The 14,107-nt window shown below is 32.5% G+C and overlaps 1 long non-coding RNA gene across 1 annotated transcript; it reads right to left on the minus strand.

Annotated features, from left to right (window-relative positions):
• Positions 1-5,498: 5,498 nt before the first annotated feature.
• Positions 5,499-10,599, minus strand: LOC128553987 (uncharacterized). Its single transcript, XR_008369496.1, has 4 exons — positions 10,481-10,599; positions 9,223-9,358; positions 8,444-8,612; positions 5,499-7,963 (listed from the first exon to the last, which is right to left on the minus strand). It is a non-coding gene; the product is annotated as an uncharacterized LOC128553987 (long non-coding RNA).
• Between the last annotated feature and the right edge of the window lie 3,508 nt (positions 10,600-14,107).

Here is a 14,107-nt window from a genome sequence, read left to right on the forward strand (position 1 = left end):
GAAATAGAAAGCAAAAGGCTCGACGTCAACGACTTAAATAAGAGATATTTTTCAGGCGAGAAAATTATCCGTTCAAAGTAGGGATTTCCGACATATAGAAATGAAACAAGTGACTCGAAGTCAGCCTCTTAAATATTATCACAAAGAACTACCTCGCATAAAAGAATTCTGCGTCGACAGCGGAGTTCCCAGCCGCTAGAAATAAGAAGAAAGTGACTCATCAGTTGCTTTGACATCGTTTATCAGTTGCTCTGACAGCGTTTCCTTAAAAAAGTTTGTGTTTAGGTCTGTGAGTTACAGGACAATTAAATCGTGCAGTATTTTTTTTTATTAACAAAAACCTGACGTTGACATTTTCTGTGTGATATCAACGCATGTGCTTGTTGTCCATGCTGTAACTAACAGTAAATCATAAAAAAATGCAGTAACCATATGCAAATGTAAAATAAGTTAAAATATATTATCAATACAATTTACCTCTTTTACTGTAGCCATGTCTAATTCCAACATTGTGACTCTCGTTTCTAAATCTGTAACACTTTCTGTAGTTGGTACGTTTTCTAGTTTTTCCCGTAATTTGTTTTCGAACTCCTCCATTGTAAAACTAATTGACTGCACGGCCGCATGAACTACATCCGCCTCTGTTTTTGTTGAAATTATGGTCTTCTTTCTTCAATTATTAATGGTTAAAATGGTACAAACTGACTAACAATAATTTTATACAACTGTCATACATTTAATATATTCCTTGAACTACCTGCTAAAGAAAAATAATGAAAAATATTGTGTAACTCATTACGTTTAGAAAGCAATTCATAAATAAATTAAAATTCACTTTCATTCTTATAATTATGTATTTTATAATCATTTTGTCGTTGAAACAAGACTATTACCAAGCAAAACAAGTCCCCTACCAGAAGGGACATTTGTCATTCCTGCTGGCATAGCAACCATATTTTTATATTGAAATTTAATTGAAGAACCTGCATATTCTCCAAACCATCTATACCATGTCATGCGATAAGTCAGGTTTCATTACATAATTGCTTGTACTTTTTAAGCTTATCAGAATCAACATTTTTCTAATATTTTAGTTTTTTTTATTGTCATAGCAATCCAGTCACATGTGTTATCATAGCAAAAAAAGGATGTGCATATTCTCCATATTGCCATATATCCATTTTTCAAATTTAATGAAAAAAATGTCTTGTACAGTTTAAAATTTGACAAAATCCACCACGTTTGTTACTGACAGAAGGACGGACAGATGGACAAATGGATGGAAAAAGGAGAAAGTTAAAACAATGTGCATGTTGTCAACATTGCCTTCTGCCTATTAATCGAATTTCACGAAAAAAAATCTCTAGTATTCCAAAGTTCTGACATAATCCATTTTGTTATGTTTTTGGATTATTGGTTGCAATTCGGCCACATTTGTTGCCATATCAACAAAATAAAAGGCACGACATTGCCTTATTATCATCAGGCATTGTACCACCGAGTATTTAATACTTACCTTTAGAAGATTCTGTACAGCGCCTTGGGCATCTTGTCGGGTTTTCAGTTCCTTACCATCTTGCAGAACAGCAATCATATCATCTATGTAACTATTTGCATCTGTCTTTTCTAGTTGCATTGTACTAGAATGGAATATTTCATTCCTGTCTGTTATTACCTGTAATATAATGTAATATACTATTTTATTATAATTTGTTTTAAAGATAATTTATCAAATCGTCCAGTACCTTTTAGTTTCAGTTCATACATTTTTCATGTAATACCTGAACTATCTTTCAAACATTTTGACAAAATAAAGAAAATGTGATTTTAGATGTGTGATGTTGGGAAGAAGTTCGACATTTGACACTGGACATTTAAAAGAATAACGAAAATGAACATTCAAAGCGTGACGTAGGTGAGAAGTTAAACATTCAAAATATGAATGACATTGGACATTAAAATCCAGAACGACATTGGACTATTAAACCTAGAACAACATTGGACATTCGAAACAAGAACAACATTGAACATTCAAACTTCGAACGATATTGGACATTCAGACCCAGAACAGCATTAGATATTAGAGTTCTAGAATCCAGAACGATATCAAATGTTGTCCTTCATTTGACATATCCAATGTCGAATGTCAAACTTCACGCACTTTTTCAATTAAAGATGAAGCTATCTTTTGGCGAGTGAAAAAGCAAACAAGCATCGTACCCGTAAGTGAAAATATCAAAACTGGTGTCTATGTGTGAAATAAAACTTATATAATCAAAGGTTTTATTCGAAGTTTACTCATTTCATGCAAACAGCCTTTTAACGGCTTTGTTTGAAAATGTTCGCATGGAAATGAACTTTTTCCCCGTTATAGTTAAAAAAGGGAGTTTTAATCAATGCCTAAACATGTAAAAAGCAAAGTTGGTTTGACTATACTAGTAGTCGCACTGATGTATTACATCAGCTGTAACGTACCTTTGAGAAGACGTCGATTTGTACAATTGTGCATTGTATATGGTCGTGAAAATATTGGTTGTTCCTTATCTGGTGTAGAACTCCGATACAGTCGATGTCAGCTGCTGATGTTTTCCTGTCATATCCGGGAGCGTTGATGTAGCATTGAGCGATAGACCACGGGTCTGTGCACCAATGTCGTGTCTCGGTGTTTTTCCAAGAAGGCGCTGGTGGTGTAAATCCATGACTGGATACAATTGCATCATAGATGGCGCCACAAACTTTGTTTGGGCAAGTAATTTTACCAGTTGGATTGCAGCAGTTGCAATTTCTTTGGCCTAACTTGCATGATCTGTTTCCTCCTTTTGCGTGATCAGGTCTAAGTGTCGTCCAACTGCATTGACCACATGCTACTTTGATAGATTCTTGTCTTGCTTAATGTTATCTAAGATATCATTGTGTTGTTGTTTTGTGATGTCTTCACAAAAAGACACCAGTCCTTCTCTGAGATACGTCAATCCAAGTCCGGCCTTCACCCATTGTCTGTATTTTGTCTTCTCTAAATGAAGCGGGTTTGTCATCGCGCACACTCTGTCTAAAAGTAAACATAAAATTTAAAAAGGTTAATGTTTTATGTTCTTTACTTAAATGACTGTGTCAGTTTGATGAGCTGTTTGATACTGAAAAGCTCTTAATGTTTACACAATGTCTGCACCAAATACTTTTATAATCATCAGTAGTAGTAGTAATAATAGTAGTACTTGTAATTTTTGTTCAATTTACAAGCCTAAAAGTAAGCAATACATTTACAAAGCCAGCTTTATAAAGATATGAGGAATTTAATAAACTTACTAAAAACACAGGTGTTAGCAAAAATTCCGAATGCCCATTTGACTGAATTAATTTCAACTAGTCATGATCCTTTAAGTAATAGTTATTGTTCGAGGAATAGGTCTGCATTGTGTTTATAGACCTGTAAGGAAAATGTGAACCGAGCGAGCATAGCGAGAAATTTAACTGACTTACCTACATGCTTCTTTGTTTTATATAGTCATTCTGATATGTACAGTTGTATCTTTTATTTAAATAAATGTACCCCTTCCCCAGTCCCCTCAAAATATTTTCTTGTACCGAAACTGCAATTTTCATAATCTGATTCTTACTGAATTTTCACAAGCAAAAAAATCATGATTTTCAATAGTAAAAATGTTTAACTTTCAGCCTAAACTAATGTAATTCATGTTGATTCAAATTGTCTATTGTTGATATTAAGTTCGGTAAAAATAAACAGACTGCAGGTGGTAACTTATTGGACTGTATGTAAAATATGCGTGACTCCCCCAAGTAAATGGACACCAATAGGCAGCTAGTGGTCATTGTAATCAAATGAGATAAATAATGAAAAACTCCAATACAGAGAAGATTTTCACGTTAAAATGTCATTCGCTAACTTAACGTACAGCAAAAGCAGCTCAATAACTAGCAAATTTGACAAAAATCTTAAATAAGACATTTTACACGAGACTGCCAATTTCAATAAAATCACTCTATATCAGTTTTCATAACTTAAAGTCAATTGCATTAGTTATCTCTTATTAAAGTAAATGCAGCTAAGAGATAGTGAAACGGAAGACTAAACGTTCTAGTTTCGATTACAGAAGATATCAAAATCAGAATTTAGTATGTTTATCTCAAAATCTCTGTTAGTTATTTGTATAGTCATTTATATCACAGGAACATGTGTATCATGAATAGTAAAAGTTAATTAGTACTTACCTAAATATGTTGTCTTATTTTCTTATTCCAGGGCTCATTTCAGCCATGTTTACACTCGGAAAATGGGGTGTATAACTTCCTTTACGCATGCGTTGATGTTTCATTGTGCATGTCAATATCGATATGTCACTGGTATCATAGTTTAAATAAACTAAAATGTACACATTTATAAACGTTCTGAATCTGTGTCAAATGCTTATATCTCTGATGAGCGATATATACAAGCAAGGGAATATAATGTGGGATAAAACAACTTTCAACTAATTTAGTTGTCTAACGTGGCCGTGGTTTGTTTAGCTTGTAGCGTGGCTGCTGTATGCATCGAAAAATGACAGGCATTTTAAATGGCTCCCCATTGCACAACTGTAAGATACACGTACATGAAGTAAGATGTTAAATGTGAGCTTCGGTTAATTTTCAATTTAGTCTGTTAATTATTACATAATAGGATTAGTGTTGAAACAAACATAGAAGTACAACAAACTAAAATGTCTGTAGCTTACTCAGAACTTACTCTTTAACTGATATGGTATGAAAATATTTATTGGTTATATTACACCAATCGGTTGCAGGGGCAGATCCAGGATATTTTTCAGGAGAGGTCCAGACGGGGTAGGTGCTTGAGGGGTATCCCCTCCTGCTTGTGGGGGTACGGGGGCCTTCCCCTTAAAATCTTTGTTTCGCGGGGTCAACGGAGAGAGAGTTTCGAGCGTTTTACAATAAGAAAAACAAGAATCTGAATCCCATCAAAAATTTTATCATCACTTCGAATATTAGAAATACAATATTATTTTACAAATTTTCCCATGATATGAAACAGGAATAGTGGGAGTACGGATGAACGAGGATGAAAAAATCATTATTGGCCTTGACTAGGTTTAAGCCCCCTGCCAGACTCACCGACTTCTAAAGGGTTATTAAAATATAATATAAATCATGTATTGCCATTATCGATGTGGATTTTTGCCGTTTGATCTCATAAAGTTCGTGTTTCAAAAGGTAGGAATCTTTTCCAAGGGCCTTCCTGTATGTTGTAAATGGTCTTGTAATGAATGTTTCCTGATGTACACAGTACGTTATAATATGTGACCATGACTGAGAAAATGGGTCCAGATGAGGAATTTTGACATTTTCAGGTTTTTGCATATTTAGAAAGTATATTCATTCAGAAATAAATCCTGAAAATTTCAGATGAAAATCTTCGAAATTGTCAATTTTATGACAGATTTTGTAACATAGATATTAAAAATGAAAACAGTACATTTCAGTTATCCTTTCTTTCTAGTTTATTTCTCACATACTGGTAATGGCTAACAATTCTGAAATAAATATATCTTTTGTTACAATTGCATGATATAAGTAAGATCCCTTCTTAATACACAAAATGATAATCAATTAAAATCTACAACAATTTCTATAAAAATATTTCTAAAATTGTGTTACCATGGCAACAAATATTTTAAAATCCCTTTTCTATGATAAAACTTTAAAAAAAAACATGTTCGCTTGAAATAAGGATTTTAAAAAGCAAAATATTTTAAGGTATATGTATTTACAAAAATAAACTGAAAATTTCCCATGAAAATATTTAGAATGTTTGGTTTTATGACAGTTTTTGTAACATGGGTAATAACCACAAGAATAAGATAGATTTGTCATTGTTTCTTCATAACTTGTCTTTTACATGCTTGTAATAAATGACTACCTTGGAAAAAAGAACCTTCTATTACTATGAAATTTTATTTTTGTGATGCTTACTTAAAACAGAAAAATACAGCTAATTTAAATCTTTCATATTTTCTATGAAAACATTATTCAGATTGCGTTACCATGGCAACATATGCAATAAATTGCTTTTTCTACCATAGTACTTAAAAATAAAAGCTTAATTTAAAATAATGTTTCTTATAAGTTGAATATTTAGAGGTTTATGTATTCAAAAGTAAAATTTGAAAATTTTATGTGAAAAGATATAAAATGTTTGGTTTTATGACAGATTTCGTAACACGGGAAATAACCACAAGAATAAACTATTTCAGTTTGTTTCTTCAGTTTGTGTTTTCACTTATTGGTAATCACTGGCTATTTTTAAATAAATGAATCTTCTTTTACAAAGAATATTTAGATATTCACTTAAAGTGCAAACATCTAGCTGGCTAAAGTCCTTCACATTTTCTATAAAAACATTATTAAATTATGTTACCATGGCAACATATGCATTTGATTCTGTTTTCTACAATAATACTTTAAAAACGAGCTAAATTTGGAAAAGTGTTTCAGATTACTTGAATATTATAAAGTGGTATGTATTCAAAAATATTATCTCAAAATTCCATGTTAAAAAAATTAAAATGTTTTGTTTTATGACAGTGTTTGTAACATGAGTAATAACTATAAGAATAAGACATTTCTGTCATTGTTTCTTCATAACTTGCCTTTTACCTGCTGGTAATAAATTACTATTTTGAAATAAATGAAACATATATTACTATTGATTTTTTATTGTTTATGCTTATCTGGAATACTAGAAAGTACAGCTAACTAAAAAATTTCCACATTTTCTAAGAAAATTGTGTTACCATGGCGACATATGTTTTAAATTCCCTTTTCCTACAATAATACTTAAAAACAAGAGCTTATTTTAAAAAGTATTTCTAATAAGTTAAATATTTGAAAGTACAAGTATTCAGGAAAGAAATCTGAAAATTTCACATAAAAACTTTAAAACAGTCATGTTCTGTAACAAAAGTAGTTATCGTAAGAATAAACATTTCAGTCATCCCTTTCCTCATAATCTGTTTTTTTTTTCACTGGCTAGTTATAACTGACAATACTGAAGAAAGTGAGCATTCTTTTACCATTACATTATATACTGTAGATCCCTTATTGAAATACAAATCCATAAATTCAATGAAATATAATCTGAATTATGTTACCATGGCAACATACATACTAAATTCCTTTTTCTAAAAATACTTTAATAATTAACACAACAGCTTAACTTTAGATGAAGGTTACACTGCTACAAGCTCTAGTGAAAAGTAAATATTTATTTCCAGCCAATACTTTAATGTAGGTAACTGAAACTACAACCTTTACTTGATGTTTAACCTTAACAGCTAAACACATCTATATGAACAGCAAAACAGGCTAAAGTGTTGTATATTAAAACGTTTGAATTCAACAACAATTTCTATCTTTTATATTCACTTCCTTTTTTCAGTTCTCAGAAAATCTCGACAATCCAATTTCAGTTCAAGTGGTTTGGGACAAACAGAATCCTTTGACTTTTCAGACAAATACTATTCTCTTATGAGTTCATACAGGTACCATTGTCAGGCTTGTGTCATTCCATGTCAATAATATTCGTTTGGCAAGGGGGAGCAGATTTTAGTAAGTTAACTGGACTGTCACTTTTAAGACTAACAATCCAGGTGTTTCTGCAGACATGATAAAGTGGTAATACTTGGTTATCTTCTTCAAAAGTTACAAATATTGTGATAAGATATTTCTCCACTGGTAGAAAGTGACAGGATTTAAATCACCGTTGACCAACTGTGTTGTTATGACATTTCTTTGATGACTGACACACTGTGTCAGCAATATCATGTATTATTAAAGGTCTCAGCATTCACCCTCCTCCACAGATTCTTCTAAATTCAAAAGTGCAAGTCAGATTCAAACTTTGCATGATCTGTGATCATTGTTGAATATTCAATCGATCTGTGATATCCTGTAACAAATAAGTAAAACATTTTATTTTAAATAATTAACCTGGGAGTCGCTTTATTTAATAAAAGCAGGGTTATTACTATTTGATAATAGATGATTCTTACAACCAATGCTCTAAAATATTGACAAACAGACTGAAAACAGCATGCTGTCAGTATATAAAATGTACTTTGTTTGTAGATTTTGGTTACTGCAAATAGGATGTTCTAAAACACATTTTTTTGTGTTAACCCTTAACCTGCTAAATTTGTAAAATGGACTACTCCATCTTTAAATAGAGACAGTACCATTTATAGCTTATAGGGGGTTCTAATAGAAAATTTGCTGACTAAGTATTAAACACTGCAGATCATAATCAGACTGCACAGATGTGCAGGTTGATCTTGATCTGCACTGGTTGCAAAAGCAGACATAGCTGCCTCATGCAGCCTAAGGGTTAAAAGTATACACTGTTTTAACAGCTATCAAAAATGGCTGTTACCTAGTAAAACTCTCCACAGACCATACCACAGCAAGATGTTATTTCTATTCTAGCTAGCAGCATTGTAAAAATGGAATACCAATACAGGTAGTGATGTACCATGCTCACAAGTTGTCTTCCCCTTAACCAAATGAGTTGCTTTCATAAACAAGAGGAAACACTTGCCTTCCTGAAAAAAGATTTAAAAGTCTTTGGTAAAAGTATCTGTTATCTTCATGTATCCCAGGAACCTATACAGTCTTCATTCTAATCCATATTCTTGGTGCAATAAAACTGGTAAAAAAATTCAATCACATAACAATGTCTATGTCAAGAATGGGTTAATTAAATCTGAAAATAATCATATTACAATTAAACTAAATTACAATTAATTAATTGATTTACTTCAAATAATTAATTAAAATTCCTATTATTTAGAACTATTCTACAACTTAATGAGATATCAACTTATACACATGTACATGTAGTGTTAAGCATTCAAATTATCCATGTACTTATTGAGTGTCACAAACTTTTCCCAGGCTAATAGCCAATGTAATGAAGACTTTACACCAGCTGATCCTCCTCAAAACCAGATTGTTGAAATTAAATTTCAATAATGCCAGTTTTGTCAGTTTAAGCCATTCAATAGTCATAGTACATGTACATACATTGTACAAATCATTAGTGTAGAAGTAGACTTATTTTGTATTGGCTCCAACAAAACCTAGACAGAGGTATAAATAAATAATATATTGCATTAAAATTATAATAAGAGCCTTTAGCTGCATGTTACTTACCTGATTCCTCAAAGCACATCCAAAATATGTTACATTTTCTTGAGATCTTAAAGTAAGCAGACCAATTCCCTGGCTGTTGTAGGGTATATGAACCAGCTGTAGTGGAATGAACCATCAAAGGAACAAGGAATATTATCTGAAAGAAGATACATTACATGTACCGTAAACATCACTAAAAATAAAAAACTGACTACTAAATTAATAATGTGATTTTGAAAGGTTTCATTAACTTACCACAAAATACTTTAAAAGTTATTATACTATGAATCTATTTTTAAAGGATCATAAATTGTTTTACACACAGCAAGGCTCAAAAATTTCAAAAATAAAAAGATTTTCATTATATGGCATAAATTCCCACTATCCATATACAATCATCCTGTTACAAAACATTCTGAATCAACAATAATGGAAAGAGAGTACTTAGTCACCAGATAGAAATAACATGACTTATGAGACCCACAGCAAAAACAGTTACCATTTTATAAACGGAAGTGTCTAGACATCCGGTAACCAGAAACCTAGCAAGTGTTCTAGCCGACCGGTAACAGGACGCCTATCCTAGCCTATCCTATCCTATAGGGGTTTTCTAGGCGTCCGGTAATTATCAATTTCAAAATATTGTGTTAGGGGTTAAGCCTTACAGGTGAATATTCAAACTTATGCAAAAAAAATATGATACAATAAATTTATTCAGTACAGTATTCATATGTAAAAAGATCGCCGAACAGCTAGAAAAACATTAGCGGCGAGGCTAGTCGTCTTGTTGCCGGACAGCTAGAATGCAGGGTAGGCTCTGGTTACCGGACATCTACATATTTCCTTTTAAAATACCTTGGCTATATACTACTGTGAGAGGGGACTTTTCGAGAAATCATGTGACATAGGCAGGCATCTATAAGTCTGCATCAAACTTATTAATTATCATAGCTACATGTATATTGACTTTTTATTATTGTTTTTTTCCATAAATAATGCTTACTAGTCTATGGATAATGAAATAATTTGATGAATCCTGGTCACCTTGAGAAAGAAGCTGCCTGCCTTCAATAATTTTTGTGATAACCCAACTGGCCATTTTATATTAAATACACAGGCATAGTGAAATCATCTGTGTTTAGTGGCCACAAGATAAATTTCATAAATTTCCCTCTTTATGTTTTGGATTCATTTCCGGGTAAAAGACAGACTTATTTCAGTGAATGTTTCAAATATATTAGAGAATCTACATTGACATCTGTTTATAAACGGTACTTACCAAATCACTAAACAGTATTACAAGTCTCAGATCCCGTCATCGTTGAACAAAAGGTAGATAAACAAAAGTAAACTTCACACGCTTCCCTGATAAAATCCGAAACCGGAAACATATTGAAGGGGAAACAACTATTTTGAACGAAATATTTTGCCTCAGGCGTAATACCACTATTTTTTAACAGGTCTGATGTCTAAATATTCTTTCTCTAGTAGGCTGTTATGAATCATGTAACAAGCAGTCGTACTTTAACGGTCAAACTTTTGCTAATTAAAACATGTGTAAGAAAGCTGCGCGCGTAAACTTGGCGCAACTTTAAACGTCGTTTCTCGATATTACGTCATGCCGCATCTGGACCGGTTTTCAAAGACGACGTCACATATGATTTCTGTACTGTTTGTTCAAAAGTGAGAGTGCTGCTTTAAAGGTGTTTTCACCAATAACTTTGAAAATTCTAGGGAGGAGGGGGAGTCCGGACCCTCCTTACCCCCCACCCACACCCCCGGCTGGTTCCGCCCATGGGTTGGATGATATTTTCGAACGCATCAAAATTATAATAAAAGCCGACGAATTGCGCTTTACATCTATATCATACAGTTTCACTGGATGGAATCCACCATTCCGAATGACGAGAAACAGTAACAACTCACTGTCTATATATGATCTGGTAAGTTTAAAGATAGTTTACTATTATGTGTTATTAGGCATACCCGTATAAACACTAACATGAACAGGAACAAATAGTTATTACTACCTATCAAGTCTGGATGGATTGAATATGATTTGGTTCTAACAGTTATTAAAAGTAATAAACAAATTTAAATTAACAACCATTATCTCAATTTATGGGTACAAAGCTTCCAGATGATATTGCAGGCTTTGGCAGTACAGCTAATCTTTGCTTTTAGGGAGAACGGAGATAATAATTTTCTGGATATCATTTTGTATTAAAAGGCCAACACAAAGAGAACAACATTTTTTGAATAATTCATTTCTCACTGTCTGAAATGTAAGAAAATATAGCAAGACATGTTTTACAACTTCTGTACAATTTAAAGAAAACTGACAGTTACGCTGATCATCTTGAACATTATTTATCTTCCTGTTTCAATCATAACAGTGGGGAGTGACTAAGAAATTCTTTTTTATATTTTTTTCTTCAAATTCTGGCCCTAACCAAACAAAATTTATTGTTGTATTTAGACCGGTCATATAGCACTAACTATGAACCGGCGATTTATAGGAGTCATGCAATTATGCAGTGACCTAACAAGACTAACTACAGGTAAAAGAACACTGTTTTCCCATAGACTGTCATTATAACATTATGGCGTGTACGGCCTTCCATATATCAAAACATGTAAATCTAATCACACCTTTTTCAAGAACTATCTTAGGTCCACCGAAATATCGGACGAAAAACATATGAATAGTGATACTTTTAGTAATTCTCGTGTGAATGAGATGAGCCCCTGTTTACATTTGTGCATGGTGGGAGAAATTCATCTTATAATTTTAATACACATAAAGTGTAGCATATTTTGTCAAAATGTATAATAAAATACTGTAAATGCAGTAAACATTTCAATTTTGAAAAAGAAAATAATCACTGGTTTACATGACTGACCAATCAGAACGAACAAACATCACCTTATTCCCTGTACATTTTTGAATTGGTATTCGCTGACCTGAACATTTTTTGGCTACATTTTACTTCTAAAGTAGTCAGCCAAACTGTGCAACTGACTGTGTTTTTCAATCTCTTACTTAGTCTACTACTTTGACTTAAAACTTATCTAGAGCTATGTTGGTGTAATTTAACATCCTATTCCTAATTTGTGCTTATTGTATCATTTGCATAACTTATTTTCTGTTGCTAACAGGTCAAAACAAGTTTAAAGCCAAACAAGATTGTTCTTTTATCAATTATAAACTTTTTCTCTGAGATGTAATTGCATGTTTTATCATCTAGATTGTTTGCATCGCAAGAAAATGTAATGCAATTCTTGGACCATTTTTACGTAATTTCAAATTAACCCGATCCCAACCCCCCTCCCCAACACACACACACACACACACACCAATTCGATATGCATGGGAACATGGGAAATTCTATTTTCAGGTCATTTAAAAATTGGCTTTTGATTGGATTATAATATTTTTATTCGTTGATGGTGCTGGGACTTGTCTACAAAAAGATCAAACAGGTCCAAACTTACGCCTGCCCTGCATAGATATAATAACCCAACGTTCACGGGTTATTTGAATATTCCAGATTGATGATCGAAAAAGCAAGCAGTACAAATAATAAACTTTATAGTTTATTTTTGAAGAGTCTGTTAATTTTAAATAGTGACATATCATATGACGGGTGTTGTGCGGTTGCTAATTGTGCTAACAGCTTGCCTACGACTGGCGACAGCTTGAATCCATGACCTGAAAGTAATGCATTATCAGTGAGAGTTCAATCATTCTAGCAGAATCTGTGTTCCTTATCAATAGTTTTTACCTTAATCTTTGACTTAAAATTTGCAGAATAATAGTAAAATATGTTTATTAGTTCTTATAGTCTTGTTTGTTAGTTCTTAGTCTGATAGGAGAGAACATGTCAGAAAATATAATAAAAGTTAAGGAAAGTGCAACATTTAATCTACATTATCCACATTAATGCTATGTTATTACAATAATATAATGTTATAAATCGTATGATTTCATACTGACATTGTTACTTGTCTGAGGGCCAACATAACTGCCATAGGACAAATCAATGATATTTGTATCTAGATCCCTATTATTTAACCGATCAAATTGCTTTAATCCCGTATTGATTCGTATTGGTCTTTTTTTATATTGGATCGGATGTCCTCATAGTGGCTCAGCTGAGTTTGGTATTGGCTAAATCCTTTTCATATGATATACGAAACTTATCTAATATTGTGTAGTGTAATGCATAGTTAAGTAATAATTTCCAATAATATGTGCCAGTTAAATGATCTTCCTTTTTGCTACAATACGTAATGTATGTGTTCAAAACCTACCTGAAAATCCAGCACCAATAACAATATTTTTCCAAACCGGATGGACATCTAGTATAAAGTGTTTGTCTGGAGTATTCTAGAAGCAAAAATATATAATTATGCTATTGTTCAGTACAACTTTGTCAGTAACAATTTACCTTGTGGTTTTGATAGGATATGTTACATGAGAGTTTTTGCAACATTTCAAGGACTTCACAAACTATCATTATATGCAGTCACCTTTATCTTTACATTAGGATATTATCAACTGGTCATTTGATTGGTCGACCCATTGTTTTCAATTCAATACTGAATGGCCCATTGCAGATTAATACAGAACGATGTTTGGAGGTCAAAAGATCAAAGGTCAAGGTCTCAGCTATTTTTAAGGAGACTAACAGGCTATTTAAGTAGCAGAATGTTAAAGTTCAAGATCACCCTGATCTTGAGCTTTGAACCTACTGCAATTGGTTAACACTAGACCACAAATGCATATTTTTAACACGTTTAACACTTACTTTCTAAATAGATTTAACTCATGATTATATGACTTCACATGTAAATCGTTTGTTGCTAATTATATTTTTAGACGGCTGTGGAATATGACTATTAA

Source organism: Mercenaria mercenaria, unplaced genomic scaffold (genome assembly GCF_021730395.1).
Source record: "Mercenaria mercenaria strain notata unplaced genomic scaffold, MADL_Memer_1 contig_4584, whole genome shotgun sequence".
Lineage (NCBI taxonomy): Eukaryota > Metazoa > Mollusca > Bivalvia > Venerida > Veneridae > Mercenaria > Mercenaria mercenaria.